Consider the following 27725-nt stretch of genomic DNA (forward strand, 5'->3'; position numbering starts at 1 on the left):
TCTCTGCCTGCTTTTAAGATTTTCTTTTTATCACTGTTTTTAAATAATTGAATTATGGCATATTTTAGTATTATCTTCTTGTTTCTTATACATTGGGTACATTGAACTCAGGTCTTCCTGTTTACGAGCATAGCTCAGAGATAATGGGGGCTTCACAATAAAGTCAATGCTGTAACAAAGCAAGTCAAGTGAATTTTCTTGGTTTCTCAGTGCAAATAAAAGTAATCTTTATACCAAACGATAGCCTTTTGAATGTACAACAGCATCAGGTCTAAAAAATGTACATATCTTACTTAAAAAATACTTTATCCCCAAAAATGCTACCTTTGAGCAGTAATCATTGATCACATATCACCATAACAAATATAATGAAGAAGTGTGAAATACTGTGAGAACACAAAATAGGCAAATGCTATTGGAAAAATGGAACTAACAGACTTGTTTGATTCAGGGGGCCACAAAATGTTCAATTTGTAAAAAATGCAAAGCAAAGCACAATAAAGCAAGGCATGCCTGTATGTTCTCATCAAGTTTGGAAAGTGTTTGACCATGATTTCTTCAGATTTTTTTTTTCTGTTCCTTCCTCTCTCACTTCTTTCAGTGACTCCAAAATCACTTGTATTTGGCTTTTTGAAGTTGTCCAATAACTTTCTCATGTCTGTTCATTTGTTTCAGTCTTTCTCTGTTTAATCTCAAATATCTTCTATTATTAGTCTTCAAGTCACTAATCTTTTCTTGTGTGGTGTATAATTTGCTATTAATCCCCGTATTTTTTTTCTTAATGTCAGATATCTTTAGAACTTCAATCTGGGTCTTTTAAAAAAAATATCTCTTATGTATCTAATTTAACATGCTTAATCTTTCCTCTAGCTTCTTAAACATAGGGAATATTCCATAACTACATGAATTATAACAGTTTTATTGCCTTTGCCCAGTAACTCTATCATCTGTGTCTTATCTGGAAATATTTCTAATTGATGGATTTTTCTCCACATTATGGGTTATTTCTACTATGATACTGTGATTTACAATTAGAAATATGTATTTGGTCTTTGTTTCCAGTTTTGGCATAGAGCTCCTAAAACTCTTGGATTTCCTAAGTGATCATAAGAATGAAGTAAAGGTAACTTATTATTCATAATAAGGCCCTATCAACCACATCTAATTTAGGTAAATAAGGGGGGCTAGTTGCCCATGAAACCAGCCTTGTGATTACAGGATTAGAATTTTCAGCTTCACTCCTCCTCCTCAGAACTCTAGGGACAGGAGAGAGAATGGAAATTAAGTTTAATCACCAATGGCCAATGACTAAATCAATCATGTCTGTGTAATGGAATCTCCATAAAAATCCAAAAGGACAAGTTCAGAGAGCTTCCAGGTTGGTGAGCACAGGGAGGTGTTGAGTGCGTGGCATGCCAAGAGAGGTCGTGGAAGCTCCAAGCCCCTTCCACTTTATGCATCTCTTCTTTCTGGCTATTCCTGAGTTATATCTTTTGGTAATAAACTGGCAACCGAGTAAGTAAAATGTTCTCCTGAGTTCTTTGAGCCACTCTAGAAAATTAATTGGACCTGAGGAAGAGGTTGTGGAAACCCCTGATTTTTGGCCAGTTGGTCAGAAACACAGGTAATGGTCTGGACTTGAAATCAGCATCTGAAGTTGAGGGGGGAGGGGCAGTCTTATAGAACCTTATAGAACCAGTCTTAGGGCCCTAAACCTGTGGGACCTGACATTATCTCTAGGTGGATGGTGCTAGAACTGAGTTAAATCAGAGGACCAAGCTGTTGTTACAGAATTGCTTAGGGTGGGGGGAAAGCCTGCACATATTTTATGGACAGAAGTGTCAGAGTGGAATATTCAATGAGTATTGAGATGAGAGGAGACACAGAGTTCTTCCTTTATATCCACTTACTGACATCAAATAAAAAGTGACAAGTTATGTTAAACATGGTGAATTTTACCTTATGGAGTATCGGATATTTTTGTATTCCTATAAATATTTTCTGATCCTTGGTCTAGAATAAAGTTACTTGTAAACACTTTGAACCTTATGAGGCTTGCTCTTAAGCTTTGTTAAAAGATGTTGTACTGGCCTTTAGTCCAGGGCTGATTTTGTCCCACTACATAGGGAACACCCTGTGAATTATGAGATTTTCCACACTGGATGGTGGGAGCACAAACATTTCCTGTCCCTGTGTAAACTCCAGGGGTTTCTCCTTCTGCTCCTCTGAGGTGATGTTGTCCATAAACTGGAGTGGTTTTCTCTCACACATGCCAATTAGTACTGAGCTGAACTTTAGAGGGACATTCTACAGATCTCTCCAGCTCTCCTTCTGAGCTATGTCCTGAAAATACTAACCAAGCCACCTTCCCCAGATTCCCAGCTCTGTCTCCTCAACTCAGGGAGTGTCCTAAACCTTACATGAATTTCTTTTCCCTACACTGCATCCCAGACACTTTCTAGGTTGTCATTTGTCAATCAGAGGGCTCACCTAATTTGTTGCCCCTCTCTCAGGGTTCACTGTTCACACAGTGTGGTGTCCAATGTCTGAAAACCTGGTTTTTAAAGTATTTTTCCAAGGTCTTTAGTGGTTTCAAGTAGGAGAGTAAATCCAGCCGCTAATGCTCTACCTTAGTTCAAAGCAAAAATCCTGTCTAGTAGTGCCTTTTCTAAATCCTTAGGCCAATATACTTAGCATGGAAAAGCAAAGAAGGAATTATTCTTAATTTTGAAGAGGTATGTGGTGATATATAGTGCACAAAGGAATTTTACATAGCATATATGGACAAGCAAGGAATAAAGTTCAAAAACTGCTAGAGTAAGTAGTTTATCCCTCTGAAGTTTGTGCATCTATTATTCTAATGCTGTCAAAGTGTTACTTCTAACAATAAGTTGTAATATTTATCTTGAGTTTCTTGACCTGACATGTCATATTTAGTTTTTTTAATTCTTTCACATAGAAGGCACATGATACCTTTCTTTAAAATAATTTTATAGGGATCCCTGGGTGGCTCAGCATATGGCACCTGCCTTCGGCTCAGGGTGTGATTCTGAAGTCCTGGGATCGAGTCCCACATCGGGCTCCCCGCATGAAGCCTGCTTCTCCCCCTGCCTGTGTCTCTGCCCCTTTCTCTCTCTCTGTGTCTCTCATGAATAAATAAAGTCTTTAAAAAAAAAGAATTTTATAGAAACTCTTACTGAATGTATAAACTATGAACCTACTTTAATAGAATATTCTCTGAAGATCTAGTACTGGAGTTTGGCACACATCCTCTCCCATTATACTGAGTGTCCGTACATGGACAATAGTGTTTTTAGACAATGATTTGGATGCACTTGTAATTTAAAATTTTAGCCAAGTGAAAATGAATTTCTTTCTAAGAGACTGTAGTCTTTGCAAAGAGTACAGAGAATCTTAGCAGACAAAGTGCTAGTCCGTTGCTCTTATACACATTATTGGGGATTTAATTGATTAGATGGAACTGATTGAAGCAGAATGGGTTTTTAATCCAATGAATCCTATTTACTAAGCTATAATTATTAGTTTTTCTTTAATCCTTTATGCTGCTGTGCCACAGTCATGACATCGTATTCTCATAATGTGGTTAAGATGACTTTTTAATCTTTTCTTTAATTTTATTCCACTACTGACATAATTTTACTACATCTTAAAGTCAACTTTTCAATAAAAGCCAAGGAATGTTTCTACAATCCTGTAGAAGATTTAATGCTTCTAATGATACTAAAAATAAACTCCAACATTGAACAGTTACTGTGTGCTAGGTATAGGATTACATGGCTGTACACTCTTGTTTTGAATATTTATTTTGCAAAAACTACTAATTAAATTCATAAGTCTGTTATGTATGAACCTCAATACCTGAAGATTTCTGTACACGCATACATTTTTTTCTCCATTTCTTAATATTCAAGTTTCTGGTGTCACTATGTGCTGGGTACTAATATTGTTGCAGGTAAAATATAGATGCAGAAATAGATATATTTATTTATAAGCATGTAAATCCCTGAACAATCCTGGCAAGTGGCTCTATTAGTTAAAATAATTAAGCAATATCCTAGCAAATGTCAATGCTTGGGTTTGAACCTACACAACTGATGAGCCTTTAATCTGAGTGATAATAGCTAATTGTATTGAACACTTACTCTGTGTTAGGCACTGTTCTAAGTGCTTTATGAACATCAATGCATTTAATCTGTACAACAACCCTATGAGGTACATACAATTATTTCCATCTTACAAATGAAGAACCTGAAGCTTCAAGAAGTGAACTAACTGTCCAAAGACCCGTGGTTGGTTAGCAGCAAAGCCCACCCAGGCAGTCCCGCTCCAAGCCCATGCTTCCCACCACAGTCCTCTCAAGGCTTCCTGAGTCCATTTCGTCTTCTAGTGTACTTTCCACCCCAGAGAATCTCTGATGTTTCTATTTTTACTCCATCAGTGAGGCCAAGGTATGGGTTAACAGCAGAAGTAATTTGTCATCACTTATGTCTAAGCCAATCCCACAATAGAACTACAAAATCTTAGATATTTAGTCCAATGTCTTCATTTTACAGATGGAGAAACTGAAGCCCATAAAGAAGTTATGGTTGAAAGTTTTGCCCAAGCTTAAATAAAGATTTCCAATTTTTGCCAAAGTAGAGCATTTGGCAAAATACGGAGTTTCCTTGTACAACAAATATTGAAAGCTCTTGTCCAACAAATATTTGTGGAATTGAATTGAAAGTTGAAATCTTTCTTGGGAGTCAATTAGTGCAAAGCACCATGGTTAGAAATGCTTTGTAGATCATGTCCACCTGACTAGCTTCTGTGCATAAGTGTCAGTCTTTCTTGAAATAGGTTTTAAAACAAATAGAGCCACACTGCCTGTTTTGCTGATGTTCCCTGACTTGGCTTAGAGGTTACTTTATTTTTGTGTGATAGGCTGAAATCATCACAATAGAGAGGCTGGCTGCATTTTTGGAACAGCTTCTTCCAGGTTCAACAAATTAGAATCTGTTGATTTTCTTTGACAAAAGAAAGGGTTACCCTAAAGACAGACATGGTCTAAACTTTACTCGAGTAAGGCAGGAGAGAGACTTCAGAAAGTTTGGGCAAGAAAAGCCATTCAAACAACTCTGCAATTTGAAATAACCTTAAAACAATTTGATAGGAAAATTTTCATCAGCAAGAATCGAGCTCATAATTTTCTCATATAATTAACAGGTATGTTCTGAATGTTATATTTTTGCTTCTTGATAGAATTTGAAATTTACTTCTATTTCCATAAATGTCAAGCACTTTACAAGGTTCTTAAAAATTATTATGGTTATATTACTTTTCCTCTATGTATTTTCAAATCTTTACCTAATGGAGAGCATCCTAGCAGGGACTGTATTCATAGACAAACTAAATAGATTGAATGTGGTTACACTGGTTTATTTTTGTTTTCAGACTGTAGCACCAACAGGGTGTTAGATATATCTTTAAAAACTGAAATTAGAGAACAATGTCTTAGTAACTTAAAGAATTTAAACTCTTCTGTTTCATAAAGGTATTATTCTGACACTTAAAATATATAACCAGATTTTAGTGATTACAGATATTTTTTGATTACTTTCATTATCCAAAAATGTATGATTTTATCACCCAAAAATGTCAAAACTGTCCACCCTATTTAAAACAGAATTTTTTATAGCTAACAGTTTAAAATTTGAGATCATAATGCTTTGATCCTAAGTTCCCTGGACAAAGAATGCTTTACAATTCTAGGAATAATTAAAGTTTCATTTTTCACTTTTCCCCCAAAGATCTGTTTTAAGTTTACTTGATTTTTCTTTTTAAAGATAAATAATTTTGAACTACCTTTTTGTAAAGTAATACAGTACTAATTTTTACAGTAAAGTTTTGAATCTGTTTACCTAGATTCATACATATAATGTCTGATACTTATTTCAAAACATGTTGATAAAACTATCAACTACCTAGTGAAAATATATAAATCATGTGACAAAACTTACTGAGTTACAACTCAGTAGCTTACTGGTACAAAAACACTTCAAACACAATCCTTTTTTTTTTTTTTTTAACATAATGCCTGCCTATAAACACCTGTGGCTGTGGGCTCACAGGGGTGTTATTTATCAGCCTGTGATTCAGTCAGCTTGTTTTCTGTATATTTCTGTGATAAGTTACACTGGAAACATACTTTTGTTAAGTTTAAGAGACAAGATAAAATAAATATTCCCATTTTTCTTTCCTCATTCCTCCAGAGTGCTCAGTTATCAGGGAACTTGGATTATTCATCTTCTAACAGCAAACAATGGTGAGTAAAAAAATAAATAAAACACTTTATCAAATGGATATTAACAATGACCTTTTGTTCAGCATAATACATTTATAATAAAACAGGCACACTGGAGGAAATACTTATTCATTTAGTAGATCCAGGAATAACAACAATATCACTAACGATTGGAAAACAACTTCTTCAGGGTGTAAATTAATAAACTATGCAAACTTACAACCCTTTCTTTAAGAGCTTGTTACTGACCAACTTCTAACAATAAGCAATGAGGCAAAAATAACTGTTTTGATATGTCAGTTTCTAAGATGCGTAATTAGCTGGTGACTGGTAGTTTCACTACATTTGTTTACTACACAAACATAAAGCAAAACAAAAACTATCATTTTGGAAAAGAATGAAATATATAACTTAGTATTTTCTGTTCTCAAATAATAAAGTTCAAAGAAAATTATGTGCCTTAATCAAGGGCCAAAAAACCCACTAAAAGAAATAAATCACTGCATTACTAATAGAACTGTGTGATCACTAATCTTGATATACTTAGAACTTAATTCATACCATTCTAATTCAATGATAACCAAATAATTAAAATGCAAAAAAATCCCCTCCGTTTCTTTTAGCTTTTAAGGTTTGTCTTAAAGATTTTATTTATTTATTCATGAGAGACACAGAGAAAAGGCAGAGATATAGGCAGAGAGAGAAACAGGTTCCTTGCAGGGAGCCTGATGCAGGACTCTATCCCAGGACCCTGAATCACAACCTGAGCTGAAGGCAGATGCTCAACCACTGCGCCACCCAAGTGCCCCAGCTTATAAGTTTTTAAAACATTTTTAAAGATAGAGAAGTATTTGAAAATAAGGCATCTTTATACGTAAATTGTTTTAAAATTTTAACTACAAAAATGAAAAGATTATAAATAATAGGATATATTTTAGTTTTTTAAAAAAAGATTTGATTTCTTTACTTGAGAGAGAGAGAGAGAGAGAGAGAGAGAATACAGAGGGAGACAGAGAAGCAGACTCTGGCTGAGTAGGGAGCCCTACAAAGGGCTTGATCTCAGGACTCTGGGATCATGACCTGAGCTGGAGGCCGACACTCAGCCAACTGAGTCACTGGGCACCTCTATTTTAGCATTTTTTAAAATCCCTTTTTTTTCTAAAATTGATAGAACAGAAGGGAATCATTAGAAAACATGTTTTTTTTTTTTTTCCCCACAGATGTGGACACTGATATCTAAACGAATGGGCCAAAAATATATAATAAAGAAATAAACTAATGGGCCGAAATGACACAACCAAGGTGACATTTACCTCTTGGTGGTGTAAGATTATCTAACAACAACATGGATTTACATGTATAGATGTTTACTCTATGTCTATCGCATGCACATCCCCAAGAACTTTGGTAGATCATCTATAACATAGGTACTATTATTACTCCATTTTACAGAGAAAGAAACTTAAGACACTGAGTAGTACTTGCCTAAAGTGGTAGGTGGAGTTTGAACACGGGTACCATAATATCTTGTTTGGTCTCTTCTCTCCCCTCAGTAGTCTGTTAGTGCTTTTAGGGAAGGAACCTTATTTAATATTCTTAACATATTTTGCAAATTGCATATCCTCAAACTGGTGCATAGCAGATGTGTAATAGCAACTTGTTTGTTAATTGAAATCAATGTTATCTGTGTGCATGAGCAAAAACTCGCTTCAAAGACATTTGTCCAAAGTTTAATTGCTAAAAGTGACTTCACTAAAAGGTAGCTATTACATTATAGTATTAGTTAAGTTTGCCTCCTTGTTACATTTATGGGGAGCTTTAACAAAGATCCTTGAAAATGTAGCTACACACCAGCAAAGTCCCAGGAACACCGATTGTAGAACTTGCTTTCTTTAAGAAATACGGTAAAGCACCACAGATCACATATTCAAAGTAACTTGAAAAAAAATGACGTAAAGAGTGATTAAGGATTATAATTTCATTTTAATATTGACTCAGTCTAAATTAAATATTTGTCATCTAAACTACATTAAAATGGCTGCCTAGAATCTAGTGTCTGAAGTTGGAGCCTCTTGAAGTTTGCCGCATAGTGTTAAACAAATGAACAAAAAAACCTTCCAACAGGTCAAAATTATTTGTGCCCAAATCTCTGCCCCACTATCCTACAGTTGCCACACATACCCCATGTAACCAGACTGAAATTCTCAACTCTCTGAGGTAACTAACTAAAGGATTCCATCATAGAGCCATAAGAGAGAGACCAAGAAGTCAAAAGAAGGGGAATCAGTAGCCAAAACATATACTTTATGAGAGCGTACTCCTCTTGCCTCTTTCCATGAGAGCATTGATTTTACAAGAGAAGCTAGAGGAGACTTTCAGACTTCAGGAAGGATCTACTGGTCAGATAAGTTACTGTGAACTGTTGCATGGTACGATCTGATGAGCAACAAAATGATAACTCAGAGTCCCATATCTTGGAGCAAGGAGAGGCCTGAAGGGGCTTCACTTCCAAGTTGGCTCCCAGCTTTATTATTGTAGAATGTAAAGTATGCGGAAGCAAGGAAGGAAAAACAGCTCAAGAAACCAATCCTGAGAAGGGCAACAGGGAACTGTGTCCGTGACCATCTGCACGGGCCTCAGGGGAACATTAACTGGAGGGCCGCGGGGGTTGGGAGAACTGACCTCAGCAGGCCTGGCTGTCTGTCATCGTTGCTGTGTTCAGCACATACTGTCTTAGGTAGGGACCCATGGCAGGAATAAGTGGCTTTTGCCACACGCATAGAGCTGTTGCCATTTGTGCATGTCCCTGTACTTAGGGTTGCTTTTACCCGTTGAGGTCTTGCTGTCCCACAGTGGACTTTAGGAGAAGCATGTGATGTTCCTGCTCAGGAAAGTAGGGCAAGGAGAGGGGATGGGAGTGGCTTGGGTCTATGAGTGAGTGTGGCTTCATTAGAGCCAGATAATTTATACCTATTATACTCTTAAGGTCACTCTTAGAGTTTAGCTTGCATATGTCTGAGGTATTATAGATACCCACCTTAGGTATTTTTTCTGAATAGATGGCTCTGTTCTTTATGAAAGGAACAGGTATAAAAGAATGTGACACTTTTATCTATTTGCTTATTAAATGTTTATACTTCAACTGCTTCCAAAAAAGATTGTGTAATATATAAACCATTAATTCAAACATAAAAAAAGCAAGCAAGCACTGAGACCAGGGTTAGGGGAGGAAAGCAGAAAGGAGAGAGAGGAGAACCATACAGTTTGTGCCAAGATCAGCTTCAACAGAGTACTCCCAAGGACAGGAGGGTTTATGAATTCATACATGAGGTACAGCTGATGGGTATTTTCTCCAGTGCTCAGAGAGGTCACACTGTAGGGCACTTGTTGCTGGTACCAAAAATGGATCTGTGCTCTAGATCTGACAACAGCTAAAGAGAATTGTCTCATCTGCATATTTCTGCAGCACCTAGAGAGAACTTTTATAAGTTCATTGAAAAAAGATGTGAAGTGATGTAATTTCCAGTAGAAGACTGGAGGGTCAGTTCTACACTGTCTTCTACAAGTGAAAGAAAGTAGTTCTGAGCCCCTTCCAGATGCCAAGGGACCTTTAAGTAGACAACAGATGAAGAGAAATACTTACAGAGGCCCCATAGATACATAATAGTCAACTCTTAGCAACTTCCTCTATGAGCAGGGTCTATAGGGTTCAATCCTTATGTCAGAGAAGTGATGAGGACCTGCTGCTTCCCATAATCCCTACTGTAGGTGGGATCAGTTAGTGGAGGCAGTGAAGGGAAGTGATGATCATACCAATAGATATCAGGAATCACCATCTTCAAACCAACTGCTGCATTTCCAGCAACCTCTACTAATAGCCATGATAGTAACATTCAGTTGGAGAAAATACCACCACCAAGTCTCTATTTATTTGGACCATCAACTAATAGTGTCAGACGGTCAAATAGTATCCACAGGTTTCTGGCCTTTCCTCCAGTCTAACATGAGTACTGTTAATAACTCCGAGAAGGGCAGAGAATATTGGTCCTTCAATACATTTACAGTGTGAATCTGTTTAGTATTGAGCCTTCGATTTACATATCGCTGGCATCTCTGGAGTCTCCAGCAATACAAGAGTGATATGAGGAAGGTAGAATCCAAATAGCTTCAAAGTTGGCTTCAGAAGGGAAAGGTGATCAATTCAGTGTCCTTTGTTTAGATCATTAACTCACCCAGCCTGATTGCTATCTGCATTTTCAGGAAGAGAGAAAATACATTTGAAGTTTTACTAAATTCTCTGTGGGACCAAGGAATTTCAAGGTAGCCCTGATGCGCGGCCTAGCTGAAATAGCAAGATGGCCAGAGAAGATACTGTATTGCATGGTCATCAAGTCCAGATAGGATGTTGGTAACTCGGTAGAGGAACAAACAGCTTCATGGAAACAGAGTCATTGGCAGCTTTGGGATATCTTCAATGGGGCAGAAGCTGCCTCAGCCAGACCCTGCTGCAGGAAGCAATGGCAGGAAAGAAGGAAAAAGGGACAAGACAGCTAGAAAGTAGTACTTGTAAGTACATGTTTATGTACTTGGGAGATGCCCAGAAATAGTCAAAGGTCAACTGTCAAGTGAGTGTTTGAGTTTGTGGAATTGGTAGTAGGGTACACCAGAGACAGGACTCATAAAGCCAAGGAGATAGAAGCTGCACACACTTCACAGGTGGTGAGGGATGCATGCGTGCACACACACATATGTGCACACACACATATGCACACACACACACACACACACACACAAGATTTGATCCATTTTAAAAAATTCAATTGTTTTCCAGCCCTTGGATTTCATTAGAGCGTGACCCAGCAAAGAAGGATATACTGTACTTTTTAAGTGCAAAGGGTTTTGGGGGGACATTTCCTAATTGGTAAGAAAAATTTAACAACGCTGCTACCCAATTGAGTTTTTTTAAACTTTATATCTTAAATATTTCAGCAACCTACTGCTGTATAACAGCGACCTCAAAATTTACTGGCATAAGACAACATGAATGATTTTTCACAACTCTGCTGTCTTGACTAGGCTTATATGGCGATCTGCTACTCCTCACGGTTGGCTGGGTCACTCATGTGACTGCATTTCCTGGGTGGCTCTAGAACATCCAAGAGGTTGTCACTCCCAACGTGTGTCAGTTAATGCTGGTTGTTTTCTGGGGCACCTTGCATTTTTTTCCATTCAGTCTCTCACCCTATAGGGCCTTCTGCTCCATTGGCTTCTTCAAGAGGGTAACCCAGACTTCCATACTTGGTAGCTGGCTTCTACAAGGTCAAAATCAAGAGCCATATTGCATATTAAGGACCCGGCCTGGGATTTACTCGTGTCCCTTCCACCACATTTTATTAGTCTCCACTAGGTCACAGGGCTAGCTCAATTTCAAAGGGAGTCTGGTGAGAGTAGTAAAGTCACTCACAAAGGGGACCAGGATGAGAGGGATTGATGTGTCCATCTTTGGAATAGTCCCATACCAAACAAAAAAACTTTTGTGATGAATTTGAACTCTAGTTCAATACTATGCGTGACTGTGTTTTATGGGGAATAAAGTGATGAATGGTTCAGTCAGATGAGCATCTGCTTTTCATTGCTGCTCTTTATCTTATTATGTAAGTTTCTTGAAACACAAATGATCTCTGGATAAAAATTCACACTGAAGAAATCAGATGACTCACCAAAGACCTCTCAGTTCACTCATTTGTCATTCTAGCACGTAAGTATGGATAAATTGCAAATCAGAGCCTGTCTCAAGGGAAAAATGGAGGTCTGGCTAAAATTTTTATTACCTTAATGTGATTTGGTATAAATTTTCTCTAACAAAAATCATGATATAAGCTAATATGCTTGTTCATATCACTGAGAAGTTTTAGAAAACAATAGAGAGAAACAAAATGCAACAAATGCAAGTCACTTTCTATTTATAATTGTGGGTTAGAGTTGGTTTTGTTGGTTTAATGTTTACTTCTTTGGCTGCCCATGATCCATATCTGTCCCTACACCAGGGAATCCCTTACTGTATACATCTTGGTGGGAGGCAGCACCCAGGCTCCCACTTGGCAGCTAACAGGGGTTTCTTGTTGCCCTCCCTGGATCTCGACAGCTGGCTGGTTGGCACATTACCTCCAGGGCTCCGACTTGCTGGCTGGCATTCCAGAGCCACAGGAAGTGTGCAGAGATAGGAGGACAGTTAGAGACTTCTCACAGTGGGAGAGGTAAAGCGACCCTGGCCCAATCCTGCCAGTTCTCAGTGCCTGTTCTTTTTTTTTTTTTTTTTTTTTGGATTTCTAGTCATTTTCTGAGTCTGGCATTTTAAGCCTTCCAATCTCATTTCAATGAAATATTTCTCTGCTTAAGTGACTTAGAAAGGGGCAAGACCGTAGTTTTGCAATGACATTCCCTGGAACAATAGGCAGGTGGGAAAATTAATTTATAAATATGTATGGCCCTGATACTGTGCCATGTACTATAGATACAGCATTAAAAAAAAAAAAAAGGCAAACTTTCTTCTTCTCCTAGAGTGTGCATTCTAGCAAGGGGGCTGGAGGAGCACTACAGGAAGATGACAAATGATCCACACAAGTAAAACATGTGTTATGGCTGCTGAGAAGTGCTACAGCAAAAAACAAAGCAGGGAAAGGGAATAGCTTGCAGCCGAAGGGAGTCCAGCCAACCAAGACCTGCAATTTCGAACAGGGTGATTATGGAACCCTCACTGAGAAGGCAGCATTTGAACCATGAAGACAACTAAGGGCCCAAGTCGGGAGCGTCCCTGGGGTTCTCTCCACACAGAAGGAACCCCGGTGGCTGGAGTGGCAAGACAGACTAGAAAATGAGGGCAAAGAAGGAGACTGGTGAAAGCAAAGCTGGGCCTACAGTCACTGTCAGAACTTGGTCTTCTATCCTGGGTGAGCGGGAGAGCCAGTGGGGGGGTTAAGTAAAGGCACGACTTGGTTGGAGTTAGCTTTTAAAGGGTAACTCAGGCTATTTTGAGAAGAGACTAAGAAGGGGAGGTGTGGACTGGTGACAGGAGAGGCTAGATTCTAATTAATTATCTCATCAGTTCCAGTTTACAGATGATGGTGGCTTAGGCTAGAAGCAGTGAAGACTGAATTTATGTTTCCCACTCTGGCTGCTTTTCACTGTGAACATGAGTTTAGGAAAATAACAGTGCAGCCTAGCCTTTTCACATTATTAGAATGTCTTTCCTAAGCCGATGTTTTCCAAAAGCTGTTTTCTATTGAAGGACGAGCTGTAGTAATCTAGTTCCCTGTTGGCTGGTTGGTGCAACAGGCAGCTGCCCATGTGTCATTGTCCTGCCTCCCTTAGAGGAATCCTTTGGCTGTGGCTGACATTTCCACATCAAGGAAATTACTAATTTGTGTTAAAGCCTTGTAAATACATTACTTCCCACATGTACCTGATATAAATCATTTAACTCTGAAATGCCATTAACCATTGATTTGAATGAACTTACCAAAAGAACATTAGAGATAACGTGTAGGAAGAAAATTTTCCAAGGGAGGATTCCTATGGAGCCAGGCTAGGGCTGGATCGAGTCAAAGAGGCCCAGGATTGAGGCCAAGGAGGACAGTGATCCCTTATCTGGGAAAGCAAAGCAAAGATGACACCAGCAAGATAATCTTCCATCTTGCAAAACTGCATCTAGAAAAGGGTGCGCCTGTAGACACACAAATAATTGGATTTTCTACCTTCCTAGGGTCTCGTAGAATTTGTCAAACTAAGTCCTTTTTAAAAGTCAAGCAGTACTAAGGAAGAGAAAAATAACATGCTCTGACCTTTGGTCTTAGTCTCCTATCTTAGAGGGATTCTGTGGGTTTTCAAATCGGAGGATTTGAAAACATCCATCATTTGCCAGAGGCAGTTCTTCAAATCCTCCCAGTTAAGTTGTTGGGCCCGTGAGTGACTCTTTGCCTAAAAATCAGGAGCGAGCACTCTGGGGAAGATGGAGACACAGTGAAAAGTCTGGCCATCATGGAGTGTCCAAAAGACATTTACAAGGTTAAATTTCTATTTATGAATTGGTATCTAATTGTAATCAAGGATATATACGCCTCAACCCTCTTGCCCTAAAGAGAAATATTATATTTGCTTTTTCTAAAATGTTATACAACAAAAACTGCCTTTTGTGTTCAACCCTTATTTCTTACAGTCCTTGCCATGATCTCAGAACAAAGACACACCTGCCTACACCTACCCTGCTGCACTCAAATCTAACGCCATTGGTAAATATTTGCTGTTCCAAAGAGGCAGTGTGAGGACACACAAGGGCAGTAAGTGATGAGAATTGCAGATGCACATGTGCTTCATGCACAAGCACACAGATTCAAACCTTGCCTTCTGTCCTTAAGGGTCTTGGGACATTGGGCAAGATCCTTCCTTGTTATGGGCCTCAGTTTCCTTGTCTCCAAAATGGGGACAGGAGGTTATAATGCTCAGCTGTCAGGGTGATTATAAACATCAAAAGAGGGGCACCTGGGTGGCTCAGTTGGTCGAGCATCCAACTCGATTTTGGCTCAGGTCATGATCTCAGGATCATAGGATCAAACCTCATGTCAGGATCCTTGCTCAGTATGGATTCTGCTTGAGATCCTATCTCTCCCTGTCCCTCTGCACCTGCTCCCACTTGGTCTCTTTCTATATGTCTGTCTGTCTGTCTGTCTATCTATCCATCTATAGATATAGATATTATATATATATATATAATTGCTTAAAAATAAATAAGTAAATAAACATCAAAAGAGATCACATGACAAGTGTCTGGCACAATGTTGTTCAGTTAGGGTGCATGTGGCTGCCAGAAACCAAATACTCAATTAAAAGGGACCTCAGTGCAAGGGGTTAATTTTTCTCAAAGAACAACAGACACAGAACTAAGGATTCCCTGCACTGGTGCACATGCTCAATGGCATCAGATATCTCTGTTACCTTCTCTGTCATTCTCTGGGCTGCAGTAGCTCCAGGTATCACGCCCTTACATGACAACGTCCAAAGCAGAAGGGTGGGCATTTTTCTTTGCATGTCTCTCATTAGGGAGAATTCTTCCCAGAAGGCCCAGCAATGTCCCTTCTGGTCCCCTTAGCCTGTACTGGATTACATGCCTGTGTCTGGGCTATAAGCAAAGCTGGGGAAGGGATTATTCAGTATTTTCCTTCCTGTTTGGGGAGGACTCTACAGCAAAGGAAAAACTAGGAGAGATGTGGCAGTTGGATAGAAAGACCATGACGTCTGCTTCTGGTGCTTGGCCTGATAAGTACTTAGACGTGTTAGTTTCCTTCTCACTGTACTTGGGAGAACCATGCATACGTATAGGAGGTGCTGGCAGACACTTCCAGACCCCTCCACTGTCTGTGAATATGTCTCCGTGTGCTAGCTCACATCCCCCCTGTCATACCAAGCTTTCTTCCTGACTCGCCACCTAGATTTCTATTTTTGAAATATAACTAAGCTGCCATTTAAGAAAACAACAATAGCAACAAAAGCAACAAAGGAAACTTCCTTTTCTTGACAGCTCACCTCTATAGGCCTATGCTGTGGTTAGACAAAGGTACAGACATGAGAGAAGATCCAGGGTTCCATGCCATTTCTTGTCCTGAGATTCCACAGAAGCGCACGGCCATCTCAGTGTTCTTCCCAGATCGATTGATCTTTTGGTATGTAACATGTTACTCCTTGCTCATGCTGGCCCTATCCTTGTGCTCAATCTATCCTGCATGAGGAGTGACTTTTTTTCTTTTTAAAGGCTATTAAATACTTTAAATAAATCTCATTTCTCAGTTGCCACAGTGGCAGCAAAGGACAGTGGAGAAGAGTGACCTGGGAGAAAAGAAGAGAAAAAACTGTGGACCCGTTTGGCTCGGAGGACTGCACTAAAGCTAGAGCCTAACATTTTGAAAATGAAGCATCCAGTATTTTTTGCAAAGGGCATAGAAGGAAAGTGAGGCCCTCATTAAAAATGATTATGGAAAATGTAAGTCCTAGAAACTATACTTTAAAAAAAAAGTACACAGACATATTTAGAAATAAAACCAAAAAATAAGACATGGACTTCCTAGCACAGCTAGCACGGGCACATAGATGTAAAATGGGGTAATGAGAAGATAATATAGACTAGATTCAGAAAAGAGACTTTCTCTTGACTTTAATGCTTCAGGATTGTTAGTACTTCATTATTGAAGAGAAACTGGAGGTTACTCCCAGGACTGGCTATAATCCTATTATAGTTAGACTCGAATTAACACAGGAGAATATAGAGATAGAAGCATGCCTGTGTATGGAGGAAGGCATGTGTTTTTTTTTTTTTTTAACCTATTTAAAATGAATCCTTTAACTATTGTGATTACTTACATTGGATCAACATTGCTTGACTATAACAGTCAAGTTTCTGAAAACCAGAATGGGAAAAGCTAGAGTATCCCAATTTTTTTTTAAAAGCCAGGTTAAATTCTTTGTCAGTGTGCTTTTTATTATAGTAATTAGGGGCATAGTAACTAGGGGGCATTTATGGTGTTAAAAAAAGATATTCTTTAGATTTTTAGCATTGAGAAACTTGAATTTATTGGTAGGAAGGAAAAATTTCACACTATCTGGTGATTATTTTGAAATGTTTTCTGCATATCTGGCCAGTCCCTCCAAATATATTACAAACAACAGGTTAAAAACTGATTTTTGTTTGTTAACAAAATTTTAGTTCTATACAACTCCCCTTAAAATGGATTGCACACAGATTTAACCAATATATTTTTGGATTGTTCATTATCGTCCTGGTACTGTTTTTAACTACTTCTTACTCTTTAGCACATTCGAGAACAATATATAACTGCTTAATTATACTGGATTTATATTAATTGAGCCACTACAACATTAGCTCATTGCTACATGCCCTAGGAATGTTCAATACAGTGAAAATATGTTAATTAGCTTGTCTATCAACCCTGTGGCCTGAAAACGCATGGTAAGCAACTTTGGGTGTGCTATGGTCCTTTAGGAAAAACCAACGGCCATAATTGTTGATATCTTATATATTAACCACGGACAAAAAGTAAAACCTTTAGGGTTCTTGCATTTCTTTTCCACATTACTTTAAGACTGTGTGTGTGTGCGTGCGTGTATGGGTGTCCAGATTTTTATTTGCCTAAAGTGAACATAAATTTTTCCTGCAGAAGATGTAGAAGCTCAGCTGGGGATGCATAGATATGTTGAGCATCAGACTGCAACCTAGGAATGCTGGTGTTGACCATCCACACCTGTAGGATGTGATCTTCGGGGAATTGTTCTCTCTTTCTCTCTCTCTCTGATCACTTAGGACGGCTGAGGGCTGGGTCCCATATTGCACCAGAACCAAGTGATGAGAAACCCATGTTTAAAGCCTTGATCATCCCTGTTTTTAAACAAGGAGGATCCCTTTTAAAACCTTTGCAGATGTGTCCATAAACTCAGCAGCCACAGAGTTCAAAGTCAACAGCTTGAAAGACTACAGAGAGAGAGGAAGATCCCTGTTTGTTTAGTCTTTCACATGTACTTTGAAAACACAATGGTGGGAGAAGGTTTGTTCCATTTTTTCCCATAGATACTCCTTAGGGAATGCATTTAAACAGAACAAAATAGTCTTTCTATGACTCAACAGAAATAGAATCTGTAGTATTATTTTAGCTTAAATACAATTAGGTGGGAGCATTCCTTTGTTATTTATTTCCTGTACTCTAAAGGTAGCATTTAATATAGTCTTGTTTCACTTAGATTCTGACAAGTGGGAATGATTAATTTCTCTTTAACAAAAATTAAAAATTTTACCCATGCATCTCCAAGTAAACTACTATGTTTATTAATAGATGAAAAAATTCTATTTCAAAGAACTGAAAGAACTTAGATATTCTCTTTGACATTGTAATAGTCTTGTCAGGTATCTTGGGCAGGCATTTGGAAGCATTCAGGCCTTTTCCACAGAGGCTAAAGATAAGCAGCACAATGAATTGCTGAGCACTTTATCAAATATTATCACACACAGGGGCAGAGGCTTGATTATAAGATTAAATGCTCCCAAATATGGCTTTTTAAAAGCATGTAGTGTGGGAAAGAGAGGGTAAGAAACAAAATCTTTAACCAGATACTTAACTAGATACCCAAATAAGAAGCTAGCTTTTAGCAAAAATGAAGAATCATCAAAATTTGTGTTTAGCACTTCTATCCTTGCTATTTTATAATATTTTATTCTCCAGACACTCCACTATCCAGGTGCTGTGTTTCTCCTATTCATCATACACTCTCTTGGTAGTTCAAGTTCATCTGTCTCAGGGATTATTCTAATGTTAAGTTTCTCCAAAAGTATGTAAGATTGGTTTTGTGTTTATGAAATTACAAGCTTGAGATGACATGCATGGCCTCAGTTACTCTTGAAAATCATGCAATCGTTTTTATGTTTTAATGAAATTTGATGTATTCCATCAAATATAAAGCAAGCCTTCACTAGAATAATATCATTTCCTTACATGCTACATTTTTGTACTTTGTCCTATTGTTTTCCTGATGATTATTTAAGTGCCTTTCAACAAAATGCATATAAGTTTTTATATTAAACCAAAATAAAATAAAAAATAATCATTGTCTTGGATAAAAGGACTTTCTAAAGGTAGTCTAAAGTTAAGATTGTCTTTTTCCACTGGTTATTGACATGAATGCAGAGGGTAATAAGAGAGAGTAGTAGTACACGACTTTAGAAAAAAATCTATCAGTCTACTGGCCATGTGTGTACATTCCACAGTACTTGCTGCCAAATCCTGAAGACCTGATACATATCATTCTCTCTAGAAATTTCTTTAGCTCATTTTAAAAAGGCTGACAAATAAGGGTGATGCTACCAAAGTATAACAAGGTACAAAAATTCCCTGAGATTAAAAGAAAAATAATAATGTCTCTACTGGGAAAAGAAGAGAATCTGTCAATATTAATCTTTTCATCTTTCAACCTTAAATTTTTTTATTTTGTAAAAAACTTCAAACCATACAAAGAGCAGAATGTTAGTGCTTACACATAGAGCTGAGATGAGGCTGAATCACCGTGCAGAAAAGATCATGCCCTAGAGAATGAACTTTCAGACTTCCTCCAAATACCACTCGTGCCAGTGGGATTGCTTAGAGCAGAACCACTGGAGTTGGCACTTCATAGCAATGTGTATGAATTCAGTGAATAGCAACTAAACCTGTTATTTTTATTCATTGCCACAAGGTGATGGTGCCCTGGTGGTACCCACAGCTCACAAAGTCACTATTAGTACTACATCATGGTGCTCAATTGAGAAGGAATAAGTGTGCTGTTCCCTTTTCTAAAGAAATCACGAGATATAACTTCTTGATAGGCTATAATACAAAAATAAAATAATTACCTCGTGTCCTAAGTAAGATTTGATGAAAGGCATTGGCTGCCTTTGGTTTTCAGTGATCACTTAGTTCACCCATAGAGACAAAAATGTATGTGTCAGTAGAAAGTTTTAAAACAAGAATGTAAACAACAACAACAACAACAACAACAAAAAACCAAGAATGTTTTTAAAAGATTATGATGAAAACCAAGATGCAGTGTTGGTTGGTTTAAACCATTATTTCTCAAGACATAGTTCTAAGATCATCTGTACCCCTCTAGTTATTAAGCATTCAGATTACTGGGCCTTCCTCCATACCTACTTTTGGAGCCAAAGTGTGTGTGTGTTTAATGAAATGTAATATACAAATACATAAACATATAAGCATGTATAATTTTATATAATATATATTTATATATTTAATTGTCAAACTCTCCAAATAATTTTTATGCACACTAAATTTTGTGAACCTCTAATTTAAAGATTTCAATGTTTCATGTACCATTTAAAATTTTTCCCCCTGATATATTCTCTTCCTCCGTTCATTTTTGAATAACACTCAAAATAGAAGACCAAAATACAGACATGTATTTTTCACAACAGAAACTTCATAAACATACCTAAGTATACAAATGTATATTACAAATGAATATACTGGTTTTTCTGATGTTTCTATACAGGCTTTAGTTGGGCGAACTTCATTTTCGCAGCACAAAGGCTATGGCTCAGTTAGTTGAGCCAGAAAAAGGAGGAATGGAAGCTGGAGCTGAAATAAAGCAAACTCTTGGGAAAACTGCTAGTAATAGGTAATGGTCTGGGGACAATTTCAAAATGTGGAAGCCTAGTCTCCAGCCCTAACCTTCTAAATATAAATATGCCTGAGGTATGGCTTAGGAATCTGTGTAATAAAACGTTCACAACTCATTCTGATGACAGCCTTAGTTGGAAGACACTAATTGAAAAGGATATTGGGAGCAGAATATCATGATAGGAATTTAGGCAAAAGACAGAATCAGGTATTGCACAGAAATTTATTAGACTGCGGTACAAAAGAATGTATTGGCCAAAGGGAAAGACTGTGATATGATCACTCACTCACACACACACACACACCCTAAACCCCACAAGTGGTAGGATTGCCTTGTTATTGAGAAATAAGGAAATTTCTCTGGCTAAGAGTATGATTAGGTTTAGATTGGAGGATAAGAGTGAGACTTCAGATACAGGATAAACATCCCCGATACAGGATTTTTATCATTTTTTACAAGCTTGGAAAAGGATGAGCAGGCTTTTATTTATAGCATTTATCTGGAAAATATCCTCATTTTTACCTGCTCTGAATCAATATGCAGGAATTCAAAAGGAACAAAACCATTAGCAGCTTTTGCTAATATACACTGCAACTAATTCACAGATCATGGTCCATATCACTCTTTATACATTATTCTTACACTTTGTACAGTTGACTAAACGTACAAATGATCAACAAATGCTTATTAGCTCAATATTTAGACAAGCAAACTTAAAATAACTACCTCTAAGTTCACCAGTGTTTACAGTAAGTAAAGCATTAAAGTGTATATAATAGGGCATTATGAGTTCTGTTAGTTGTTTTTCCACTAAAAAAAAAAAACACTTTATGTTGATTATAAAACAAAATGAAATTTGTTTTCCTCTCGTATCCAGCTTGGCTAACAAGCAGGCCATTTGTTGGTGTTTCTAAGCCAAATCTAAAGGAATCATTGGACTTTGGATTTTATCTGCTCTTCAAAAGAAGCCTAACTCTGCACAGGAATTGTATATTACTATAATACACATCCATACCTCAACAACACGTGTCCTTTACTTTTTGCCCAAGCACATTTCCTTTTTTTTTTTTCCTGAATAAACTTAATAAGGAAGTGATTAAAATTCAGTGTCACACCAAGCATTCCATTCCCATATTTCCTGCATAGTGCTTTGGAGTGGTAAAAGCTTCACAGGCAAAATGCATTGACCCAGGTCACCCAAAGGCAATGTCAGTGCATTGGAGATACTTGGTGGGAATCTCTTTTTGGTCAGGAGGAAACAGCGGAGCAGTGAAAGTAGAGTCATTTTCTGAACACATCATTATGTTTTTTGAAATTCATTCACACTTGCTTATAAGTATTATTTAACTGTTTGGACCAGGAGACAATAAGAGTAAAGAGGAAGAGCAGAATGGTGTGAAGATGGATGCCCTCAAGTTATGCTGTTGTTAGTATTGCTCGAAAGAGAAAAAAAAGAGGTATGAGCCCCAGAAAGACAATTATTCTTTATGAATTGAATGACAGTATTAAAACTCAGGAAAAATAATTGAGTGCTTTTCATCTGCAAAGCTATATCCTTGACTGTATGAGAGACAGACAGAGTAGAGTCAAGGTCAAATCAATCACATGTTTTCTTGTTCTCCCAGTGTTTCACATTACAATCCAGCCTATGCAAGTCCTACCATCTCAAAAAAGTTTGAAAATTCAACTGTGTAGTAGACCTTGAAAGAATAGGAGAAATTGTTTTTTTGTTGTTGTTGTTTTTTTAGGAGAAATTGTTTTAATAAGTACTGCAGCAGCTTTTAAAAACATCCCCATCCCCCCCAATAAATGATGAAAACAAAATATCTTCTTTCATTTAATGAGATTTTAAAATAATAATACATATATTTAAAACACATCAACCATATGAAATATGCAATGACATGCTAATAACCTCCATATCTTATTACTGGTTCTAACTTCCAGAGTTTATTGTATACTCATGTAGCTAAGTGTGAGAAACTGCATGTTATTATACTTTTAATTTGCATTTCCTTGACCACTAATAAGAATGAATATTTTCTGATGTTCATTGGTCACTTAAAATACTTCCAGAATTTTCTAGAGAAGGGCTATCTAACAAAACATTTCCACCATTTTGGAGATTCTAACTGAGCTGCCCAATGGGATACCACTACCCACACATGGTAATTGAGTAAGGAAATGTGACTAATGGGACTGAAGAAATAAATTTTAAATTTTATTTAGATTTAATTAACTATATTAATTAATGCTCCCTATTTACCATATTGGACAACACAATATTTGGAATCTCATTAATATATGGTTAAAGGCTTTTCGTTATATTTTAAAAAGTGAAGTCTATTATATAAAATGCTCTACAACCTAATTTTGTTTGCTTCACTTAAATTAGTCATAGACTTTCATCCAGGTCACTACATATATATCTGTTCTTTTTAAATAAATGCATACATTTTAAATCCATAATTTATGCAGCCATTCTCCTATGGATTAAAACTTTTTAAATTATTGGTGTTGTTTTGCCAGTACAAAGTGTTATTAAAAATCAAACTTGTGCACATAATCATATAAACTCTCACCCTTATGGCAGTGATTTTATAAACATTATCAAAAGTATGTGCATTTTTAATTCCAGTAACCAAAAGATTTCTATCCAAATCTTTCAAAATATATGGCAATACTGCAATTCCCATGATAATGAATTTGTAGGCCAATTTCCTTACACTCTTGTCAGCATTAGATACTATTCATATTTTTATTTTTTGCCAATCTCAGAAGTGGGAAATTGCATGTTGTTGTAGTTTGAGCTTCCATTTCCCTGACCACTAATAAGAATAATTTTTGTGTTTGTTTATTGGTCACTTAAAACATGTTGACAATCCCTCAATTCAAAGTCACATTATCTTCTGATTTTCCCTTATGAGTAGAAGCTAGAGATCCTAAAGCAATTGTGTCATAAGTAATTTGGGGGGGCTTAAAGAACCACTTTTAAATATATAGAATTCAGATCCAAATTTAGTTATATAGACAACTATGTTACTTAAGATTATAGTTTGCTATAGAACTAGTTTTTTTCCACCATGTAAAACTAAAGTATAGGTGTTAAATCATCTACATGTGCCTTATAGGTATCATATTAGCACAGTAGTTAGTCTCAGATATATATATGGTTAAAGGTATATCTATAGGTATAAAGGTATAAAGGACTTGCTATATCATAAAAAATTAAGCATATTAATACAAATTAAAAAATAAAATTTAAGAACAATGTTTCTTAAAGTGTGGTCCACGAATCACTTGCATTAGCTGGTACAGCCACTCTGGTACATAGTATGGAGTATCCTCAAGAAGTTAAAAATAGAGCTATTCTATGACCCAGCAATTGCACTACCAGGTATTTACCCCCAAAGATACAAATGTAGTGATCCAAAGCGGCACCTGTATCCCAGTTTTCATAGCAGCAATATCCACAATGGCCAAGCTGTGGAAAGAGCCTAGATATCCATTGACAGATGAATGGGTAAAGAAAATGTGTCATCAGAAAGGATGAACACTTATCATTTACATTGATATGGATGGAACTGGAGGGTATCAGGCTGAGTAAAATAAGTCAAACAGAGAAAGACAATTATCATATGGTTTCACTCATATGTGGAACACAAGAAATAGTGCAGAGGATCATAGGGTAAGGGAGGGAAAACTAAAGGAGAAGTTATCAGAGAAGGAGAAAAACCATGAGAGACTTGCTATAAGAAACAAACTGAGGGTTGCTGGAGGGGAGGTGGGTCAGGGGTTGGGGTAATTGGGTGATGGGCATTAAATAGGGCACGTGATGTGATGAGCACTGGGTATTATACACAACTGATAAATTATTGAACACTACATCTGAAACTAATGATGTCCTATATGTTGGCTAGTTGAATTTAAATAATTTTTAAAAATTGAATCAAATCAAGTTGTGTTTGTTAAAGAAGTCGATTGCTGGTTTGCATCCCAGACTCACTAATAATTATATTTTGGGAGATATTCTGGAATATGCATTTTAACAACCTCTCTACATTATTTTTATACAACTAAAGCTTTATTTTTTAAAAAAGATTTTATTTATTTATTTGACAGAGAGGGAGAGACCATAATCAGGGGGAGTGGCAGAGGTAGAGGAAGAAGACTGCCAGGTGCGGGGCTCAATCGCAGGACCCTAGGATCATGACTTGAGCCTAAAGCAGACTCCTAACCAACTGAGCCACTCAGACACACCTACAAATAAAGCTTTAAAACCATTTGATCTGAAAGACTAAAACAGTATGATAGTTTTGTTGTTTAACCAATTTTGCATAGTAGAGACAAAAAGTAATCTAACATGAAAGCTAGTCTGGAAATAAATTCCGAAATACTTAAGGAGTAAATGAAAATACTTTTTGCCATAAACACCAGTCTATATGAATAAATATTAGCGTCTGATGGCTTTTTTTGGAGGATCAACAAAATAAATATTATTTTATAAACAGACTTTAATGTTATTAAAAATAACCATATCAAAAATTTTTTCAATCTTCTAATTTTAAGAAACTATCAAAAATATACATTATCCACAAGGAAAGCATTATAAAATTAAAGGGCACTGTTTTGTTTAAGAAAAGGACCAAGACTTAGATTTGGATTTTGTGTTAGCTATGTGAAGCATTAGTCTTAACTTCAATTCTCTGACTTTGTTAAATAATCTATGGCATGAGAATTATAGTATCTATTTCAGATAGTTATTTTGAGAATGTAATCAATTATAGTCCATGAAAAAAATTATAGTCCATGAAAAGAACTTTTGTTAACTATAAAGTGTTGATTACTAATATTTAAAAAAATAGGTCTTTTACAGGAAAGCTGTTAGCAAGATGGAAAAATAGGAGGTTCCAGTTATCAACTTCTCCAGAAACATCAACTTAGCAACCAACCACAGATAAGAATACTTTTGTGGGAATCCCAGTGTCCAACCAAGAGGGTAGAGCTTAGGACCAAAAGAGGTTCCGTTGGCTCACAATTTCTCCCATGGAAGAAAATGAGAGGAAAGTGAGCACCAGGCTTCCCAGACTTTAGGGATATTGCCAAGGAGGCTTATGTCTTTTCCTCTCTACCACAGACAATGAGGGGATGGATCTGGCTCAATCATCTGGGGGTAGTTAGAAGCAGAAAGAAAGGAGGAACTCATAGGAATGGGTGCATAGATCTCAATAGTTAGAGGTAGCTCCTCCTAACCTGTTCAGGATCAAGAGGATTATTCATGAACTCTACAGGATGACCTGCCTACAGAACCTCCATCAATCAACCAACCAATGTGCTCCCCTAGAATCCCACATGCCATTCCACGGCTGAGCACCACAAAACAATGCATAGTGCCACATTACCCATGAAGATGGCTGTGCAAGCCCCTACAGTTAGCACATAAATTTCAGTATTAGGTGCAGATCTTGACTTGGCAGGACTGGGAGAAAGATATATAATTTTGAACACTTCAGGGCATGGCCCTAGGGAAAATAAATGGGGAGCTCTCAGAATCTGGCCTGGCTTTACAGGATAAAAATGGCACAGAATAATAAGACATTAGTATTCCCCAAGAGGGAACAAAAGAAGTGGTCACTTCCATACAGAAAGCCTGAGAGGTCTCCAGAATCTCTAGCTGGGCTGAGTATTGAAGATCTTTTTCTGCCAAAGCCAGTCAGTAAAGACTGGAGGAAGTGACTGTTTCTTCAAATGCAAAGATAGCAACCCAAGGCTTTAAGAGACACAAAATAAAGGAATATTACTTTTTATTACTCTTTACTTTCAATCCTAAATAATCTCTTTTCTTTTCATAACAAAAGTACTAAAAAAAATAGAGGAAAAGTGACATTTGCAAATGATGTGCATTAAATAGGCAACTCAATAATCTCATCACCAACACCCACGTGCAGAGCATAGACATCAGATGGACAATTCTTAGTAACCGGAACTAAACCATAAATCAACAATTTTAAATTTTATGTAAAAAGATGAAGGAATGAGGCAAACATCATCCTCTACCTCAAAAAATCATCAAATCACAAAAGAAGACAGCAAGAGAGGAAGAAGAAAGGAACTTCAAAACAATCAGGAAACAATGAACTGAATGGCAATAGTAAGCTCTTACCTATCATTAATTACTTTGAAGGTAAATTGACTAGATTTTTTAATCAAAAGACATAGAATAACTGAATGTATTAAAAACAACCAAGATGAGGGATGCCTGGGTGGATCAGTTAAGTGTCTGCCTTTGGCTCAGATCATGACCCTGGGTCCTGGGATCAAGCCCTGCATCAGGCTCCCTGCTCAGTCGGGAGTTGGCTTCTCCTTCTCCTTCCCTTCCTCGTGCTTTCTCTCTCTCTCTCAAATCAATAATTAAAGTCTTTTTTTTTTAAGATTTTAATTTAGTCATTCATCAGAGACACAGGGAGAGAGAGAGACAGGCAGAGATACAGACAGAGGGAGAAGCAGGCTCCATGCAGGGAGCCCAATGTGGGACACGATCCTGGGTCTCCAGGATCAGGCCCTGGGCTGAAGGCGGTGCTAAACCGCTGAGCCACCCGGGCTGCCCAAATAAATCAAGTCTTAAACAACAACAACAACAACAATAATACAAAGATCCTTATATATACTGCCTGTAAGAGACTCACATTAGTTTTAAGAACATACATAGGCTGAAAGTGAAGGGAGGAAAAAGATATTCCATCCAAATGGAAACCAAAGGAACAGAAGTGGTCATATTTGCATAAAAAAATAAATGATAGTAAAAAAATATTTTGTCAAAAGAGAAAAAGAAGGCCATTATATAATGACAAAAGGGTCAATGAACAATTGTAAATATACATACATTCAATATCCAAGCACCTAAATATATAAAGCAAATATTAACAGAACTGAGGGGAGAAATAGAAATTCTATAATACTAGGGTACTTTAATACCCCACTTTCATTACTGAACAGATCATCCAAACAAAAATAAGGAAATAGCAGACTGGAATAACCCTAGAGACTAAGTGAACCTAAAAGACATACATAGATCATTTCACCCAACAGCAGCAAAATACACATTCTCGGTGCATATGGAACATTCTCCAAACAGATCATATATTAGGTCACAAAATAAGCTTTAATAAATTGAAGATTGAAATCATAACAAATA

At 37.1% G+C, this 27725-nt stretch overlaps 1 long non-coding RNA gene across 1 annotated transcript; it reads left to right on the forward strand.

Annotated features, from left to right (window-relative positions):
• The first annotated feature begins 5054 nt into the window (after positions 1 to 5054).
• Positions 5055 to 16196, forward strand: LOC121481501. Its single transcript, XR_005985306.1, has 4 exons — positions 5055 to 5223; positions 6270 to 6322; positions 15876 to 16017; positions 16142 to 16196. It is a non-coding gene; the product is annotated as an uncharacterized LOC121481501 (long non-coding RNA).
• Positions 16197 to 27725: the final 11529 nt, after the last annotated feature.

This window comes from Vulpes lagopus, chromosome 23 (genome assembly GCF_018345385.1).
Source record: "Vulpes lagopus strain Blue_001 chromosome 23, ASM1834538v1, whole genome shotgun sequence".
Classification (NCBI taxonomy): domain Eukaryota; kingdom Metazoa; phylum Chordata; class Mammalia; order Carnivora; family Canidae; genus Vulpes; species Vulpes lagopus.